The sequence below is a fragment of the Aegilops tauschii genome, chromosome 3 (genome assembly GCF_002575655.3).
Source record: "Aegilops tauschii subsp. strangulata cultivar AL8/78 chromosome 3, Aet v6.0, whole genome shotgun sequence".
Taxonomy (NCBI): domain Eukaryota; kingdom Viridiplantae; phylum Streptophyta; class Magnoliopsida; order Poales; family Poaceae; genus Aegilops; species Aegilops tauschii.
The window spans coordinates 582,545,332-582,564,199 of record NC_053037.3 but is presented as its reverse complement, the minus strand read 5'-3'; positions in this window follow the sequence as shown (position 1 = coordinate 582,564,199).

Here is an 18,868-nt window from a genome sequence, read left to right as displayed (position 1 = left end):
TTATACAACTTCCGATTACCAGAGGAACACTTTGTATGCTACCAAACGTCACAACGTAACTGGGTGATTATAAAGGTGCTCTACAGGTGTCTCTGAAGGTACTTGTTGAGTTGGTGTATTTCAAGATTATGATTTGTCACTCCGATTGTCGGAGAGGTATCTCTGGGCCCTCTCGGTAATGCACATCACTATAAGCCTTGCAAGCAATGTGACTAATAAGTTAGTTGCGGGATGATGCATTACAGAACGAGTAAAGAGACTTGCCGGTAACGAGATTGAACTAGGTATTGAGATACCGACGATCGAATCTCGGGCAAGTAACATACTGATGACAAAGGGAACAATGTATGTTGTTATGCGGTTTGACCGATAAAGATCTTCGTAGAATATGTGGGAGCCAATATGAGCATCCAGGTTCCGCTATTGGTTATTGACCGGAAACGTGTCTCGGTCATGTCTACATAGTACTCGAACCCGTAGGGTCCGCACGCTTAACGTTCGGTGACGATCGGTATTATGAGTTTATGTGTTTTGATGTACCGAAGGTAGTTCGGAGTCCCGGATGAGATCGGGGACATGACGAGGAGTCTCGAAATGGTCGAGATGTAAAGATCGATATATTGGACGACTATATTCGGACATCAGAAAGGTTCCGAGTGATTCGGGTATTTTTCGGAGTACCGGAGAGTTACGGGAATTCGCCAGGGAGTATATGGGCCTTATTGGGCTTTAGGGGAAAGAGAGAGGAGAGGCTGCGCGGCCCCCCAAGGCCTAGTCCGAATTGGACTAGGGGGAGGGGCTGCGCCCTCTCCTTCCTTCTCTTCTCTCTTCCCTTTCCTTGACTCCTACTCCTACTACTTGGAAGGGGGGGAATCCTACTCCCGGTGGGAGTAGGACTCCTCCAGGGCGCGCCATAGGGGCCGGCCCTCTCCCCCTCCTCCACTCCTTTATATACGTGGCCAGGGGGCACCCCATAGACACAACAATTGATCTCTTGATCTCTTAGCCGTGTGCGGTGCCCCCTCCACCATATTCCACCTCGGTCATATCGTAGCGGTGCTTAGGCGAAGCCCTGCGTCGGTAGCATCATCAACACCGTCATCACGCCGTCGTGCTGACGGAACTTTCCTGCAAAGCTCTGCTGGATCGCAGTTCGTGGGACGTCATCGAGTTGAACGTGTGCAGAACTCGGAGGTGCCGTGCGTTCGGTACTTGGATCGGTCGGATCGTGAAGACGTACGACTACATCAATTGAGTTGACATAACGCTTCCACTTTCGGTCTACGAGGGTACGTGGACACACTCTCCCCTCTCATTGCTATGCATCACCATGATCCTGTGTGTGCGTAGGAAAATTTTGAAATTACTACGTTCCCGAACAATGGCATCCGAGCCAGGTTTATGCGTAGATGTTATATGCACGAGTAGAACACAAGTGAGTTATGGGCGATACAAGTCATACTGCTTACCAACATGTCATACTTTGGTTCGGCGGTATTGTTGGATGAAGCGGCCCGGACCGACATTACGCGTACGCTTACGCGAGACTGGTTCTACCGACGTGCTTTGCACACAGGTGGCTGGCGGGTGTCAGTTTCTCCAACTTTAGTTGAACTGAGTGTGGCTACGCCCGGTCCTTGAGAAGGTTAAAACATCACTAACTTGACGAACTATCGTTGTGGTTTTGATGCGTAGGTAAGAACGGTTCTTGCTCAGCCCGTAGCAGCCACGTAAAACTTGCAACTACAAAGTAGAGGATGTCTAACTTGTTTTTGCAGGGCATGTTGTGATGTGATATGGTCAAGACATGATGCTATATTTTATTGTATGAGATGATCACGTTTTGTAACCGAGTTATCGGCAACTGGCAGGAGCCATATGGTTGTCGCTTTATTGTATGCAATGCAATCGCCCTGTAATTGCTTTACTTTATCACTAAGCGGTAGCAATAGTCGTAGAAGCAATAGTTGGCGAGACGACAACGATGCTACGATGGAGATCAAGGTGTCGCGCCGGTGACGATGGTGATCATGACGGTGCCTCGGAGATGGAGATCACAAGCACAAGATGATGATGGCCATATCATATCACTTATATTGATTGCATGTGATGTTTATCCTTTATGCATCTTATTTTGCTTTGATTGACGGTAGCATTATAAGATGATCCCTCACTAAATTATCAAAGTATAAGTGTTCTCCCTGAGTATGCACCGTTGCGAAAGTTCTTCGTGCTGAGACACCACGTGATGATCGGGTGTGATAAGCTCTACGTCCATCTACAACGGGTGCAAGCCAGTTTTGCACATGCAGAATACTCAGGTTAAACTTGACGAGCCTAGCATATGCAGATATGGCCTCGGAACACTGAGACCGAAAGGTCGAGCGTGAATCATATAGTAGATATGATCAACAGAGTGATGTTCACCATTGAAAGCTACTCCATTTCACGTGATGATCGGTTATGGTTTAGTTGATTTGGATCACGTGATCACTTAGATGATCAGAGAGATGTCTATCTAAGTGGGAGTTCTTTAATAATTTGATTAACTGAACTTTAATTTATCATGAACTTAGTCCTGGTAGTATTAGCATATCTATGTTGTAGATCAATAGCTCACGATGTTGCTCCCCGTTTATTTTTTATATGTTCCTAGAGAAAACTAAGTTGAAAGATGTTAGTAGCAATGATGCGGATTGGATCCGTGATCTGAGGTTTATCCTCATTGTTGCATAGAAGAATAATGTCCTTGATGCACCGCTAGGTGACAGACCTATTGCAGGAGCAGATGCAGACGTCATAAACGTTTGGCTAGCTCAATATGATGACTACTTGATAGTTTAGTGCACCATGCTTAACGGCTTGGAATCGGGATTTCAAAGACGTGATATGGTCAAGACATGATGCTATATTTTATTGTATGAGATGATCATGTTTTGTAACCGAGTTATCGGCAACTGGCAGGAGCCATATGGTTGTCGCTTTATTGTATGCAATGCAATCGCCCTGTAATTGCTTTACTTTATCACTAAGCGGTAGCGATAGTCGTAGAAGCAATAGTTGGCGAGACGACAACGATGCTACGATGGAGATCAAGGTGTCGCGCCGGTGACGATGGTGATCATGACGGTGCTTCGGAGATGGAGATCACAAGCACAAGATGATGATGGCCATATCATATCACTTATATTGATTGCATGTGATGTTTATCTTTTATGCATCATCGATGGTAGCATTATAAGATGATCTCTCACTAAATTTCAAGGTATAAGTGTTCTCCCTGAGTATGCACCATTGCGAAAGTTCTTCGTGCTGAGACACCACGTGATGATCGGGTGTGATAAGCTCTATGTTCAAATACAACGGGTGCAAGACATTTTTGCACACGCGGAATACTCAGGTTAAACTTGACGAGCCTAGCATATGCAGATATGGCCTCGGAATACTGAGACCGAAAGGTCGAGCATGAATCACATAGTAGATATGATCAACATAGTGATGTTCACCATTGAAAACTACTCCATCTCACGTGATGATCGGACATGGTTTAGTTGATTTGGATCACGTGATCACTTAGATGATAAGAGAGATGTCTATCTAAGCGGGAGTTCTTAAGTAATATGATTAATTGTACTTTAATTTATCATGAATTTAGTCCTGATAATATTAGCATATCTATGTTGTAGATCAATAGCTCGCATTAGCTCCCCTGATTTATTTTTGATATGTTCCTAGAGAAAACTAAGTTGAAAAATGTTAGTAGCAATGATGCGGATTGGATCCATGATCCGAGGATTATCCTCATTGCTGCACAGAAGAATTATGTCCTTGATGCACCGCTAGGTGACAGACTGATTGCAGGAGTAGATGCAGACGTTATGAACGTTTGGCAAGCTCGATATGATGACTACTTGATAGTTTAGTGCACCATGCTTTACGGCTTAGAATCGGGGCTTCAAAGACGTTTTGAACGCCACGGAGCATATGAGATGTTCCAAGAGTTGAAATTAATATTTCAGACTCATGCCCATGTAGAAAGGTATGAGACCTTTGACAAGTACTTTGCCTACAAGATGAAGGAGACTAGCTCATATAGTGAGCATGTGCTCGGAATGTCTGAGTACTACAAGTGGGAGTTAATCTTTCAGATAAGATAGTGATTGACAGAGTTCTCTAGTCACTATCACCAAGTTACTAGAACTTCTTGATAAACTATAATATGCAAGGGATAACAGAAACGATTCCCAAGCTCTTCGTGATTCTAAAATCGATTTAGGTAGAAATCAAGAAAAGTATCAAGTGTTGATGGTTGACAAGACCACTAGTTTTAAGAAAAGGGCAAAGGGTAGAAAGGGGAACTTCAAAAGAACGGCAAGCAAGTTGCCGCTCCCGTGAAGAAGCCCATAGCTAGACCCAAGCCTGAAACTGACTGCTTCTACTGCAAAAGAAATAGTCACTGGAAGTGGAACTGCCCCTAGATACATGGCGGATAAGAAGGATGGCAAAGTTTTAAAGGTATATTTGATATACATGTTATTGATGTGTAATTTACTAGTGTTTATAGCAACCCCTCGGCATTTGATACTAGTTCAGTTGCTAAGAGTAGTAACTCGAAACGGGAGTTGCAGAATGAACAGAAACTAGTTAAGGGCGAGGTGACGATGTGTGTTGGAAGTAGTTCCAAGATTGATATGATCATCATCGCACACTCCCTATACTTTAGGGATTAGTGTTGAACCTAAATAAATGTTATTTGGTGTTTGCGTTGAGCATGAATATGATTTGATCAAGTTTATTGCAATATGGTTATTCATTTAAAGTCAGAGAATAATTATTGTTCTGTTTACATGAATAAAACCTTCGATGGTCATACACCCAATGAAAATAGTTTGTTGGATCTCGATTGTAGTGATACACATATTCATAATATTGAAGCCAAAATATGCAAAGTTAATAATGATAGTGCAACTTATTTGTGGCACTGCCGTTTAGGTCATATTGGTGTAAAGCACGTGAAGAAAATACATGTTGATGGGTTTTTGGAATCACTTGATTATGAATCAGTTGATGCTTGCGAACCATGCCTCATGGACAAGATGACTAAGACTCCGTTCTCCGGAACAATGGAGCGAGCCACTAAGTTGTTGGAAATAATACATATCGATGTATGCGGTCCAATGAGTGTTGAGGCTCACGGCGGGTATCATTGTTTTCTGACCTTCACAGATGATTTGAGCAGATATGGGTATATCTACTTGATGAAACATAAGTCTGAAACATTTGAAAAGTTCAAAGAATTTCAGTGTGAAGTAGAGAATCATCATAACAAGAAAATAAAGTTTCTACGATGTGAACGTAGAGGCAAATATTTGAGTTACGAGTTTGGCCTTCAATTAAAACAATGTGGAATAGTTTCACAAACTCATGCCACCTGGAACACCACAGCATAATGGTGTGTCCGAACGTCATAACCATACTTTATTAGATATGGTGTGATCTATGATGTCTCTTACCGATCTACCACTATCGTTTTGGGGTTATGCATTAGAGACAGCTACATTCACGGTAAATAGGGCACCATCTAAATCCGTGGGGATGACACCATATGAATTGTGGTTTGGCAAGAAACCTAAGCTGTCGTTTCTTAAAGTTTGGGACTGCGATGCTTATATGAAAAAGTTTCAACATGATAAGCTCGAACCGAAATCGGAGAAGTGAATCTTCATAGGATACCCAAAAAAAACTATTGGGTACACCTTCTATCATAGATCCGAAGGCAAGATATTCGTTGCTGAGAATGGATCCTTTCTAGAGAAGGAGTTTCTCCCGAAAGAAGTGAGTGGGAGGAAAGTAGAACTTGATGAGGTAACTGTACCTGCTCCCTTATTGGAAAGTAGTTCATCACAGAAATCTGTTCCTGTGACTCCTACACCAATTAGTGAGGAAGCTAATGATGATGATCATTTAACTTCAGATCATGTTACTACCGAACCTCGTAGGTCAACCAGAGTGAGATCCGCATCAGAGTGGTACGGTAATCCTATTCTGAAGGTCATGTTACTTGACCATGACGAACCTACAACCTATGAGGAAGCGATGATGAGCCCAGATTCCGCGAAATGGCTTGAGGCCATGAAATTTGAGATGGGATCCATGTATGAGAACAAAGTGTGGACTTTGGTTGACTTGCCCGATGATCGGCAAGCCATAGAAAATAAATGGATCTTCAAGAGGAAGACGAACGCTGATAGTAGTGTTACTATCTACAAAGCTAGACTTGTCGAAAAAAGGTTTTGACAAAGTTCAAGGTGTTGACTACGATGAGATTTTCTCACTCGTAGCGATGCTTAAGTCTGTCCGAATCATGTTAGCAAATTGCCACATTTTATGAAATCTGGCAAATGGATGTCAAAACTACATTCCTTAATGGATTTCTTAAAGAAGAGTTGTATATGATGCAACCAGAAGGTTTTGTCGATCCTAAAGGTGCTAACAAAATGTGCAAGCTCCAGCGATCCATCTATGGACCGGTGCAAGCATCTCGGAGTTGGAATATACGCTTTGATGAGTTGATCAAAGCATATAGTTTTATACAGACTTGCGGTAAAGCCTGCATTTACAAGAAAGTGAGTGGGAGCACTACAACATTTCTGATAAGTATATGTGAATCGGAAATAATGTAGAATTTTCTGGAAAGCATAAAGGAGTATTTGAAAGGAGTTTTTCAAATAAAGACCTCGGTGAAGCTGCTTACATATTGAGCATCAAGATCTATAGAGATAGATCAAGATGCTTGATAAATTTTTCCAATGAGTACATACCTTGAAAAGTTTTTGAAGTAGTTCAAAATGGAACAGCCAAAGAAAGAGTTCTTGCCTGTGTTGCAAGGTGTGAAGTTGAGTAAGACTCAAAACCCGACCACGGCAGAAGATAGAGAGAGAATCAAAGTCATTCCCTATGCCTCAGCTATAGGTTCTATAAAGTATGCCATGCTGTGTACCAGACCTATTGTATACCCTGCCCTGAGTTTGGCAAGGGAGTACAATAGTGATCTAGGAGTAGATCATTGGACATTGGTCAAAATTATCATTAGTGGAATAAGGATATGTTTTTCGGTTATGGAGGTGACAAAAAGTTCATCGTAAAGGGTTACGTCGATGCAAATTTTGGCACTGATCCGGATGACTCTAAATCTCAGTCTGGATACATATTGAAAGTGGGAGCAATTAGCTAGAGTAGCTCCATGCAGAGCATTGTTGACATAGAAATTTGCAAGATACATACGGATCTGAATTTGGCAGACCCATTGACTAAACTTCTCTCACAAACAAAACATGATCACACCTTAGTACTCTTTGGGTGTTAATCACATAGCGATGTGAACTAGATTATTGACTCTAGTAAACCCTTTGGGTCTTGGTCACATGACAATGTGAACTATGGGCGTTAATCACATGGTGATGTGAACTATTGGTGTTAGATCACATGGCGATGTGAACTAGATTATTGACTCTAGTGCAAGTGGGAGACTGAAGGAAATATGCCCTAGAGGCAATAATAAAGTTATTATTTATTTCCTTATTTCATGATAAATGTTTATTATTCATGCTAGAATTGTATTAACCGGAAACTTGATACATTTGTGAATACATAGACAAACAGAGTGTCACTAGTATGCCTCTACTTGACTAGCTCGTTGAATCAAAGATGGTTAAGTTTCCCAGCCATAGAAATGAGTTGTCATTTGATTAACAGGATCATATCATTAGAGAATAATGTGATTGACTTGACCCATTCCGTTAGCTTAGCACTTGATCGTTTAGTATGTTGCTATTGCTTTCTTCATGACTTATACATGTTCCTATGGCTATGAGATTATACAACTCCCGATTTCCGGAGGAACACTTTGTGTGCTACCAAACGTCACAACGTAACTGGGTGATTATAAAGGTGCTCTACAGGTGTCTCCGAAGGTACTTGTTGAGTTGGTGTATTTCGAGATTAGGATTTGTCACTCCGATTGTCGGAGAGGTATCTCTGGGCCCTCTCGGTAATGCACATCACTATAAGCCTTGCAAGCAATGTGACTAATAAGTTAGTTGCGGGATGATGCATTACGGAACGAGTAAAGAGACTTGCCGGTAACGAGATTGAACTAGGTATTGAGATACCGACGATCGAATCTCGGGCAAGTAACATACCGATGACAAAGGGAACAACGTATGTTGTTATGCGGTTTGACCGATAAAGATCTTCGTGGAATATGTGGGAGCCAATATGAGCATCCAGGTTCCGCTATTGGTAATTGACCGGAAACGTGTCTCGGTCATGTCTATATAGTTCTCGAACCCGTAGGGTCCGCACGCTTAACGTTCGGTGACGATCGGTATTATGAGTTTATGTGTTTTGATGTACCGAAGGTAGTTCGGAGTCCCATATGAGATCGGGGACATGATGAGGATTCTCGAAATGGTCGAGACATAAAGATCGATATATTGGACGACTATATTCGGACATCGGAAAGGTTCCAATTGATTCGGGTATTTTTCGGAGTACCGGAGAGTTACGGGAGTTCGCTGGGGAGTATATGGGCCTTATTGGGCTTTAGGGGAAAGAGAGAGAGGAGTGGCTGCGCGCCCCCCCAAGGCCTAGTCCGAATTGGACTAGGGGAGGGGCTGCGCCCCCTCCTTCCTTCTCTTCTCTCTTCCCTTTCCTTAACTCCTACTCCTACTACTTGGAAGGGGGGGAATCCTACTCCCGGTGGGATTAGGACTCCTCCAGGGTGCGCCATAGGGGCCGGCCCTCTCCCCCCTCCTCCACTCCTTTATATACGTGGCCAGGGGGCACCCCATAGACACAACAATTGTTCTCTTGATCTCTTAGCCGTGTGCGGTGCCCCCCTCCATCATATTCCACCTCGGTCATATCGTAGTGGTGCTTAGGCGAAGCCCTGCGTCGGTAGCATCATCAACACCGTCATCACGCCGTCGTGTTGACGGAACTCTCCTGCAAAGCTCTGCTGGATCGGAGTTCATGGGACGTCATCGAGCTGAACGTGTGCAGAACTCGGAGGTGCCGTGCGTTCAGTACTTGGATCGGTCGGATCGTGAAGACGTACGACTACATCAACCGCGTTGTCATAACGCTTCCGCTTTCGTTCTACGAGGGTACGTGGACACACACTCCCCTCTCGTTGCATGGATCACCATGATCCTGTGTGTGCGTAGGAAAATTTTGAAATTACTACATTCTCCAACACCACACGAGGACAATAACATGGAGTGACGAAATTGCCCTCGGAGGCCACCCAATTTTACAGGCGGTGGCATGAACCCGCGCCCATTTGAACCCCCACCGGTCGCAGAGGGCTCCCGAGTCACTGATCGTGGTGGACCACCCAGGGCGCGGCTCACCAGTCAGCGAGATAAGGAAAAAAACCAGAAGTAAGAAAGAAGCAACAGTATTAATTGGTTGTAACATCAGTTTCGAGACAACGGCGAGGATCGATCCATCAAGAATCCAACGGCCTGGATTTGTTTAGACAGCCAATCCAATGGCTCAGAGTGCAAACATCCTGAGAAGGCTCCTTTTTGCTCCACAATCTAACAATAGGATTCTTGTTTCGATGACCTTTCGGGCTGAAGGGGCTACTGATTGTGTTGATGCTACAGTTACCAAGTCGTTTTACTTTTTTTTTGCGAGAACACTTGTATTACTCAAATATCAATGTCTTTACAATCATCAAGGGATATACCCAATACCTCCTCTGGCCCAGATCCCAGCCAAGTCATAGTTCGCCCCTCAAATCGAGCAAACCTAGCCAAACTATCACTAGCTTTATTCTGGACTCTCATAATATGAGTAACACAAGTTTGTCTAAGACGCATCAGCAGTCTTATTTCATTAACCAAAGCAGCATAAATTGAACGATCAACTTCGCCAGAGGATACCATAGACACTGCCAAGCTGGAATCCGATTCGATAACAATAGGCAAATCGGAGCGTTGTATAGCCAGCGATAAACCTTCCATGATTGCACCTAGTTTAACTTCAACCACATCTCTGCAAGAAAATAGCGATCTGCATGCCGAAAAAATAATCCCTCCACTGGAGTTTCGGAGAATCATACCAGTGCTCGCAAGATCACTATCAACAAAGGACCTGTCCGTGTTTAGTTTTACCCAGCCCTCGGCGGGGGGTTGCCACTTACACACTGGGCCAACACTCTGAATCTCCCTCACTTCTCTAGTGTGATCAAAAGTCAGGTATCCCTTACCTTTAGCCACATCCATACCATGGTTCATTTTGATCCCCACTAATTCATCCAAATATCTTCTCAGGAAATTCACGGATACATCCATGTCCGGGGCTGGTTTATGATGTATGATTTCATTCCGCACGTACCAACTTCTCCAGAAAATGAGCAAAACCTTGCACCGATCAAGCTCACTTAGGGAGTCCAGCGCATGGAGAAGCCATTCCCTCCCATTGGGCACAAAGGATTCGATCACCGGCAACCTCCATACCTTCGCCATCTCCTTATACAGATCCCTCCCCCGCTGACATCTCAGAAAAGGGTGGAAATTGTCCTCTATCTCTATACCGCAAATCGGACAGCCGCTCACAAGCTCAAGCCCTCTTTTGTTCTTGTTCTTCCACGTAGGAAGAGCATCCGTTGCCAGACGCCATGCAAAGTTACGGATCGTTGGAGGAACTGCACTGTTCCAAATAAGCTTCCAACAACTCCTTCCTCCTGAAGCCGAGTTACTGGACGAGGCTGTGCTCGCTCCGTACAATTCCTGAAGCGCAAACTGATATGCCGACTTTACAGAAAAAAAACTCCATGTCTCCCAGGGGCCCATGCAATCACATCCTCATCCAACCTTGGTGAAGCTCGAATCTTCAAAATCTCAATCAAATCCGCTGGTAGAAAATACTTTTGTAATAGCTCCACTTTCCAAGACCGATTTGCATTAAGAAAATCTGACACGAAGCGAATTCGGCATCTGCCCTGCAACGAGACCGGCTTGAAGGAGAACGGCCTCGGGATCCAGTTGGCCCTCCACACTCTGATATTTCTCCCGTTTCCCACCCTCCAAATCAATCCTCTCTTCAACGGGTCAAGCTAGGCCATGACTAATAGCTTGCCACAACGACGATGCGTTCCCTGTGAAGACCGTATCCTCTAGCTTGCCATATGGATAGTACTTTGCCTTAGGAACCTGGGCACATAGACTATCCGGATTGGACAAAAGCCGCCAAGCTTGCCGAGCTAGCAATGCTTGGTTAAATAACCGGAAGTCTCGAAAGCCCACACCTCCCCTGTCTTTTGGTTGGAGAAGATAGTCCCATTTTTTCCAATGAACCTTCCGCTTCCCTTTTGCAGATCCCCAATAAAAATTCCGCACCATTCTCGTCAAATCATCACATACTAAAAACGGAAGTTTGAATACACCCATAATATAAGTAGGTAATGCTTGGGCCACTAATTTAATCAACACCTCTCTACCTGGCTGAGCCAATAGGCCACCCCCCATTGCATCAGACGTTTTGTTAGGCTGGCCTGAAGGTTCTAAAATTTGCCTTTGGACATTCGGCCATCTGGGGTCGGGAGGCCAAGATACCTTTCATCAAAAGCTGCACTAGTGACCTGCAGGGCATTTCGGATCTGCTCTTGGCTTGTGGTTGGGCATGAATTACCAAAGAATATTGAGCATTTATCATAGTTTAGCTTTTGCCCAGTAGCTGCAGCATACTCTTGTAGTGCTGCCCTCACACACTCTGCTTGCCTCCTAGAAGCCTCGAAAAACAGCAACGTATCGTCAGTGAACAAAAGGTGGGAAATACCCGGGGCTCTTCTACACACTTTCACCGGTGAGAGCTCTCCCCTATTCACCTTATTTTTCAAAATAGTTGAAAGTCCATCCGCCACAAACAGAAATAAAAATGGTGAGAGTGGGTCACCTTGCCGAAGGCCACACGACGGTGCAAATGAATCCAAGAGGGTTCCATTGAACTTGACTGAATACCTCACCGATGTAACACACGTCATTACCCAATCAATCCATCGATGAGAGAAACCCAACTTTTGCATCACCTGCCTCAAGTAGACCCAATCCACTCGATCATATGCTTTTGACAAATCTAGTTTATAAGGACAGAAGCTTTTTGTGGGGTCCTTTTCTTGCTTGATGTAATGAATACACTCAAAGGCTATCAAGGCATTATCTGTAATCATCCTTCCTGGGATGAAAGCACTTTGTTCCGGAGAAATAAGGTCATCCAATAAAGGCCTCAACCGGTTAACCAAACACTTAGAGATGACCTTATAAATAACATTACATAAGCTGATAGGCCTGTAATCAGACAACTTTGATGGATTAGCAATTTTAGGGATAAGAACAATAGAAGTTGAGTTTACCCCTTCTGGCATAATGCCTGTCTGAAAGAAATCCTTTACCGAAGCAATAACATCATCCTTGAGTGTACTCCAATTTCTCTGGAAAAAACGAGCCGGAAAACCATCCGGTCTCGGGGCCTTCAAAGGGCCAATTTGGAAAAGAGCATCTGATATCTCCTTATCAGAAAAAGGAGCAACCAGCCTGGCATTATCACCCTCAGTTACTTTGACCTCCACATGGTCCAGTATTGGAGACGGGTTTATGGTTGGATCAGCCTTAAATATATTTTGCAAATACTCATTCGCCATCTCCCCCATCACCACACTATCTGTATGCACCACCCCAATGCTATCAGTAAGCTCCCGAATTTTATTCTTCCTCGCTCTCCACCCTGCCTTGCTTTGGAAATATTTGGTATTCCTATCGCCTTCTTTCAACCATGTTATTCTTGACCGTTGTAGCCATAACATTTCCTCCTGGTAAAGGAGTTCGTTCATCTTGTCTGTTACAACCCTGATCTCTGCTCTGTCTGCGTTCATGTTCATCAGTTCCTCTAACTGAGTCCGAGACTTTGCTAACTCTCTCCTGAACCAAATTTTTTACTCCATAATCCCAATGAGCTCATGGTCTTGGATAGTGCATCGCGCAACTGAGCCAGGTTCTGAACGCCGCCTACAGCCTCCCATGCTTCCTTTATTATGTTCGGCAACATAGGGTCCCGTTCCCAAAAAAGCTCGTATCTTCTGTTGCTCTTCCCTGTCGGACCCGGGTCAGCTGATCCCTTGACCAAAATGGCTATATGATCCGAGCAAGGAGAAGGGATATGAACAACCGACGAGTACGCGAACAAATTCCTCCAATCATTGGATGCCACCGCTCTGTCCAACCGGACTTTGACATTACTTGCACCACTACGTTTATTTTCATATGTGAATGGAACTCCAATAAAGCCTAGATCAACCAACTCACACACCTCCAACACGTCTTTGAAGGCCACCATTTGTGCTTCGGGTCTTGGCGTGGTAGACATGTGCTCAAAGTTCCACATAGCCTCGTTAAAATCACCGACAACTAAACTGGCCGGTCAATGACAGTTTTCAGGTTTTGTAACGCCGACCACATTGCCGGTCTATTTTCCACTATGGGTTCTCCATACACGCAAGTTACTCTCCATTGCTCAGCATCCGGATGAATTCGCACCAAGGCATCAATGTATCTTTCCTTCTTGTCTAGAATTTGGACGTCATAAGATTCATGCCAATATAGAGCCAGACCGCCGCTCATACCATTACTATCCACGCCGCAAAAACCCTTCAAGCCCAACCTCGCTCGGATTCTTTTCAACATGTCCGCCTTCTTCCTTGTTTCACACAAAAACACCAAAGTGGGGGAATGCGACTGACAAAGAGTCGCCAGCTCTTGAACTGTCCGGGTATTCCCCCCTCCCCGGCAGTTCCAACTTAGGAGATTCATTGGGCTCGGCGGTCCTCCGAGCCGGAGGCCGCCACATTTGTCATTTGATCTTCACCCTCTTCCTCCCCTACTCCTTGCTTCCTTCCCTTGACGACAGGGTGTTTCCCCGGAGTACTATTTGAAGGGCCCGGTACCACTGTCTCCACCGTTTCTCCTCCACTCTCAATCATAAGAACTGTATTATTGACCTTCTCGACCAGATTTGGCACCGGTTGACCCCTCACTGTGATGGTGCCATCTTCACTAACTAACCTCTTACGGGCTCCCCTGCCATCCTCCCCCGACAACAATTGATTCCCAACTGATATGTCCATGTCAACTGAACCAAGGTTCCCCTCACCCGCCATGCTCCCTCCCACAACTCCTGCTCCTCCACCTACAACTCCTGCTTCTCCCCCTCTGACCCCTCTACCTCCATCTCCACTTCTTCCCCCTCTGGGAGGGCCATTAAAGGGACCACCCCCTCTCCCAACGCCTATTCTTCCACCACCACCTCCCCTTCCACCTCTAGCACCACCTCCAGCCGGTTCATTTGCCCAATGTAGCCAATCACTCCACTCACAGGAGGCCAAATCATGAGTACCATCCCCGCACTCCTCAAGCACATGGCCCATACAGCCGCAATAGAAGCAGAAGTCCGGCAGTTTTTCATAGCTGACCGGGTACTTCTTCCTCTCTTTGAGCATGATTGGGACAAACCTAACCAGAGGCTGATTGACATTAACAAACACTTTGACTCGTAGATGATTTGAGGGATTTATCCTACCCTCATTAACGATAACCGTGAACGGTGGATTGCCTACTTTCTTCGCCACCTTCTCTGCTAACTCCTTCTTCCTCGTTAAACCATCCGGTAACCCTTTAACTCTCGCCCATAATGGATACATGTCTAGGGCATACTCGTCCACGTTTGTAAATCCATCATACTCCACCAGGATCACCGGATCTCTTCTGGATTGCCACGGCCCACCGTCCATCACACGCTTCCAGTCAGCCAGACAATGAACCTGAGCCAAAAATAGGTTTGGCCCCTTAATGTTGAAAGTTACGCCTTGCGCACAAGCCCATGCGTTCCTCATAGAATTCAAGAGAGCCGCATGGCTAAAGGGCCTCATGGTATGAACCCTAAAAAGCGCGAGCCACCGAACCTCCCTGATCAGATCCTCAACCTCACCTGATAAATCTAGGTCTTCTTCCTCTTCTCCATGCAAATTCATACCATCAAAAGCATCTTCCAGGGTTGGCCCAGATCCGCGGTGAACCCAGTCCTCCTCATCATCAACCTCCAGATCGCCCTCCTGCAAGCCCTCCGGCGCCGCCGCCGAAGTTTCAACCCCCAAGGTTGCCGCCTGGTAGCTCCCCGATCCATCTCCTTCCTGCCTCTCTACTCCCACCTGCATCTTCTCTTTCGCTTCCTTTAGTCCCCCCGTCTCCTTATGGCCTTCGCGTTCCTCCATGCAAACGCGTGTCAGCGTGGCGCGGGCGTCTGTTGTTCTGCCCGCGATCGAGTTCCGATGAGATCGACGTAGAAACTATGTGGACTCCGGCGGCGCCGTCGGAGGATGGGTAGACCCTACGGAAACCCTAGAGGAAACGGCCAACTCCAAGTCGTTTTACTTTGCTCCTGAAATATTTGCCAATCCGCATTATGGTCTTCTCTGTACTTGATATTTAGCAATCTTTATGCCTCATATCACTACTTGCTTTACTGGAGAATTGATTTGACCGCTTGGTAAGTGGTCTTTTTAATAGTCAACTTTTAGTACGTTTCCTGTTTGCACCCTTTGTTGTAGCTGACAATGAGAATATGAGGATTTTTCTCTTTGCTGCCTTGTAGAACACCTTGGGGTACTACTTTTTAAATTTAATTACTTGCATGTTGCATCGTAGTTCCAGACATGTCAATGAAGCATTCTGTTATAATTCAGTTTTCTACCGCATCTACCACCGGTAACCAGGATGGTATTGTTCTGCGCCCCCTGAAATCTGTGAATATCCTATTGCATTTATCTCTTGCACGGTTTGCAATTATTGCTACCTCCTGGAGATCATTGGTTCCGGCCTTGCGCAGTGGATTACGTGTTGTGCTTTCGACCATCTTTGTGTGGACTGACGGTGTACGTCCAGCAATCTAGCTTGATTGAAATCCAGTGCTGTGTTAATGTTTTGCAACTTATTGCGAGTTGAGTCTGTGTGTACATTCGTCAGCATAGTGACCGCATAGCGCAGTGGATTAGCGCGTCTGACTTCAGATCAAGAGGTCGTTGGTTCGACTCCCATTGTGGTCGTTGTTTTGGTTCTTTCTCCTGTCAAACTTCTCTTCAGGACAACAGTACGGAAAGACAACTCTTATTAGACCACGGGTTATACCTTTTTTTTGAGTTAAATACACCGAAGGTGCCTCAACTTATTGAAACTGGTGCTCGAACTTATCAGGCTGTGTAAATACGGTGCCTCCGTTCATATTCCGGGCGTACGTCTAGCCCGAGTGGCGTACAAACGTGGCTAAGAGGCGCTGGGTTCTTTCTCCTGTCAAACTTCTCTTCAGGACAACAGTACGGAGAGACAACTCTCATTAGACCACGGGTTGTACCTTTTTTTTGAGTTAAATACACCGAAGGTGCCTCAACTTATTGAAACTGGTGCTCGAACTTATCAGGCGGTGTAAATACGGTGCCTCCGTTCATATTCCGGGCGTACGTCTAGCCCGAGTGGCGTACAAACGTGGCTAAGAGGCGCTGGGTTCTTTCTCCTGTCAAACTTCTCTTCAGGACAACAGTACGGAAAGACAACTCTCATTAGACCACGGGTTGTACCTTTTTTTTTAGTTAAATACACCAAAGGTGCCTCAACTTATTGAAACTGGTGCTCGAACTTATCAGGCTGTGTAAATACGGTGCCTCCGTTCATACTCCGGGCGTACGTCTAGCCCGAGTGGCGTACAAATGTGGCTAAGAGGTGCTGGGTGGCCCGCACGTGGGGATATTTTTTACAAAAACCGCCCTCACGTTTTATTTAATCAATCAAAAAGCCACCTGGCACGTCATGTTCAACAACGGCACGATCTGGCCAGCCGGCCGGAGTATTCTTCGAGTTAAACTCTAAGCTACGAAGCTCTGTTATTACAATCCACGTATCACTCTGCAATTTTCATCTTTTTTTATTTTTTCAAAGTTCCTGTTTTGTTTCATAACACATAAATTTTCCCATATGAAAAATACGATTATCAATATTTTATATTTTATATTTTAAATCTTTTTTCATTTTCATTATTGTGTACTTCGAAGAGTTAGACAAGAACTTAATTTATGTGGATTTAAATATTCAACTGATATTAGAAATTATTGTCTAAATTTATGATTCTTCATTCGAGACCACAAACACACACAATTATTGTTTATCTTCATTGTATTTCTATAATACCCAATTAGTAACAAATTGACAACATTGTATTTTATAAATTATTCAACTGTATTGAAAAATTATTGTGGAATAATATTAAATTCTAGAAATGAATCAAACATGTGAACTGTGTTTGTAGAAATGTAAGGATAATTTACACAATATTTTTTAACTCACGTTGAACTCTTTTGAAAATACATGTTGTAAACTTTTTTAATGGACGCCGAACATTTTTCAAAAATGCATTATAATTTTTGAGTACATGTGAAACATTTTCCAGAAACATGTTGAACATTTTTCAAATGCACTAACACTTTCTTTAAGTTTATGGCAATTGTAATTTGTTATTACATTTCTTTTTCCAAATGGTAAAAATAATATGAAAAATAAAAATAAATAACTTGAAAATTAAGTGTGCAGACCCATATGAGAGGTACATAGCAACCAAAGCAGAAATTTGGAGCAAGGTGGCCACTGAGCACGTTTTTTCTTGAAAGTTTAAAAACTGGCTAAAAGTTTCATAAATTTTTTTATAAATTTCACACAAAAACGTATGCATGTGCTCTAAGTGAATTTCAAGTTTTGTTTGAGATTTTGTTATATTATACCCTGCAAAAAAACAAAAATCCGGCCAAAAATTAGCTGATTTTTGGATGTATTTGTCCTTTTTGTATCTCTCACATACAAATACAGATTTTGAAAAAAAAAACCTGGATATATTACACTTCTATGTGTGCATGAACAAAAAATGTCAGAAGTTCTGTAGCTGTAAAAATCCATTTCTTTGACCTTCGGAAAAATGGGCAGAATGTGCCGCTGCTTCAAAATTACATTTTGCATAGCAACGCAATATATAAAGTTCGACCTGGTCTATATCTACTAAGCACATTATGGCCTGGTGAACACCCTGTGCGTCCAACACAGTCCGTAAATTTGAGGACTTTCCTACGTGATTAAATAAAATTTAAGGTTTTCTTTAAAATTCCTAATGTGCGGGCCACCCAGCGACTTCCCCGCTCTTAGCCACCGACTGTTGGCCACCGCCATGTTGGGCACGCCACACGGACTAGACGTACGTCTGGATATGAATGGAGGCACCGTATTTGCACGACTGGACAAGTTCGAGCATCAGTTTTATGTATTTTGCAACTTTAGGCACCAAACTGACCGTGCAAGACAAGTTGAGGCACCTCTAGCGTATTTAACTCTTTTTTTTCAACAGTTTGACTCACGCAAACACATGCAAAATCAGGTTCTCAAGGAGCACGGTTTTCGGAGGCATGCTCTCTCGGACGAGCAATGCAACATGCACGGGCGTTTTACAGGGCTGGACTGACGTGGGTTTCGTTAATTGGGCATTAGGGGACGCTGGCCCCCCTGAAAATCAGGGGGGGGGGGGGGCAAGATTAGTGAAAGGGGGGAAGGAAAGTCCGTTGATTAAGAAAAACGAGTCCGTGAGTCTAGAAATTTTGCTCTCGGACGGTTTTGCGCGCAGTCATTGAGATGGGGGCACCGGAGAAACAGCTCAGCACAAATGAAAATCGCATGTGTGTGTATTCATCTCTCCTCTATATCTCCTCTCTACATAGAGG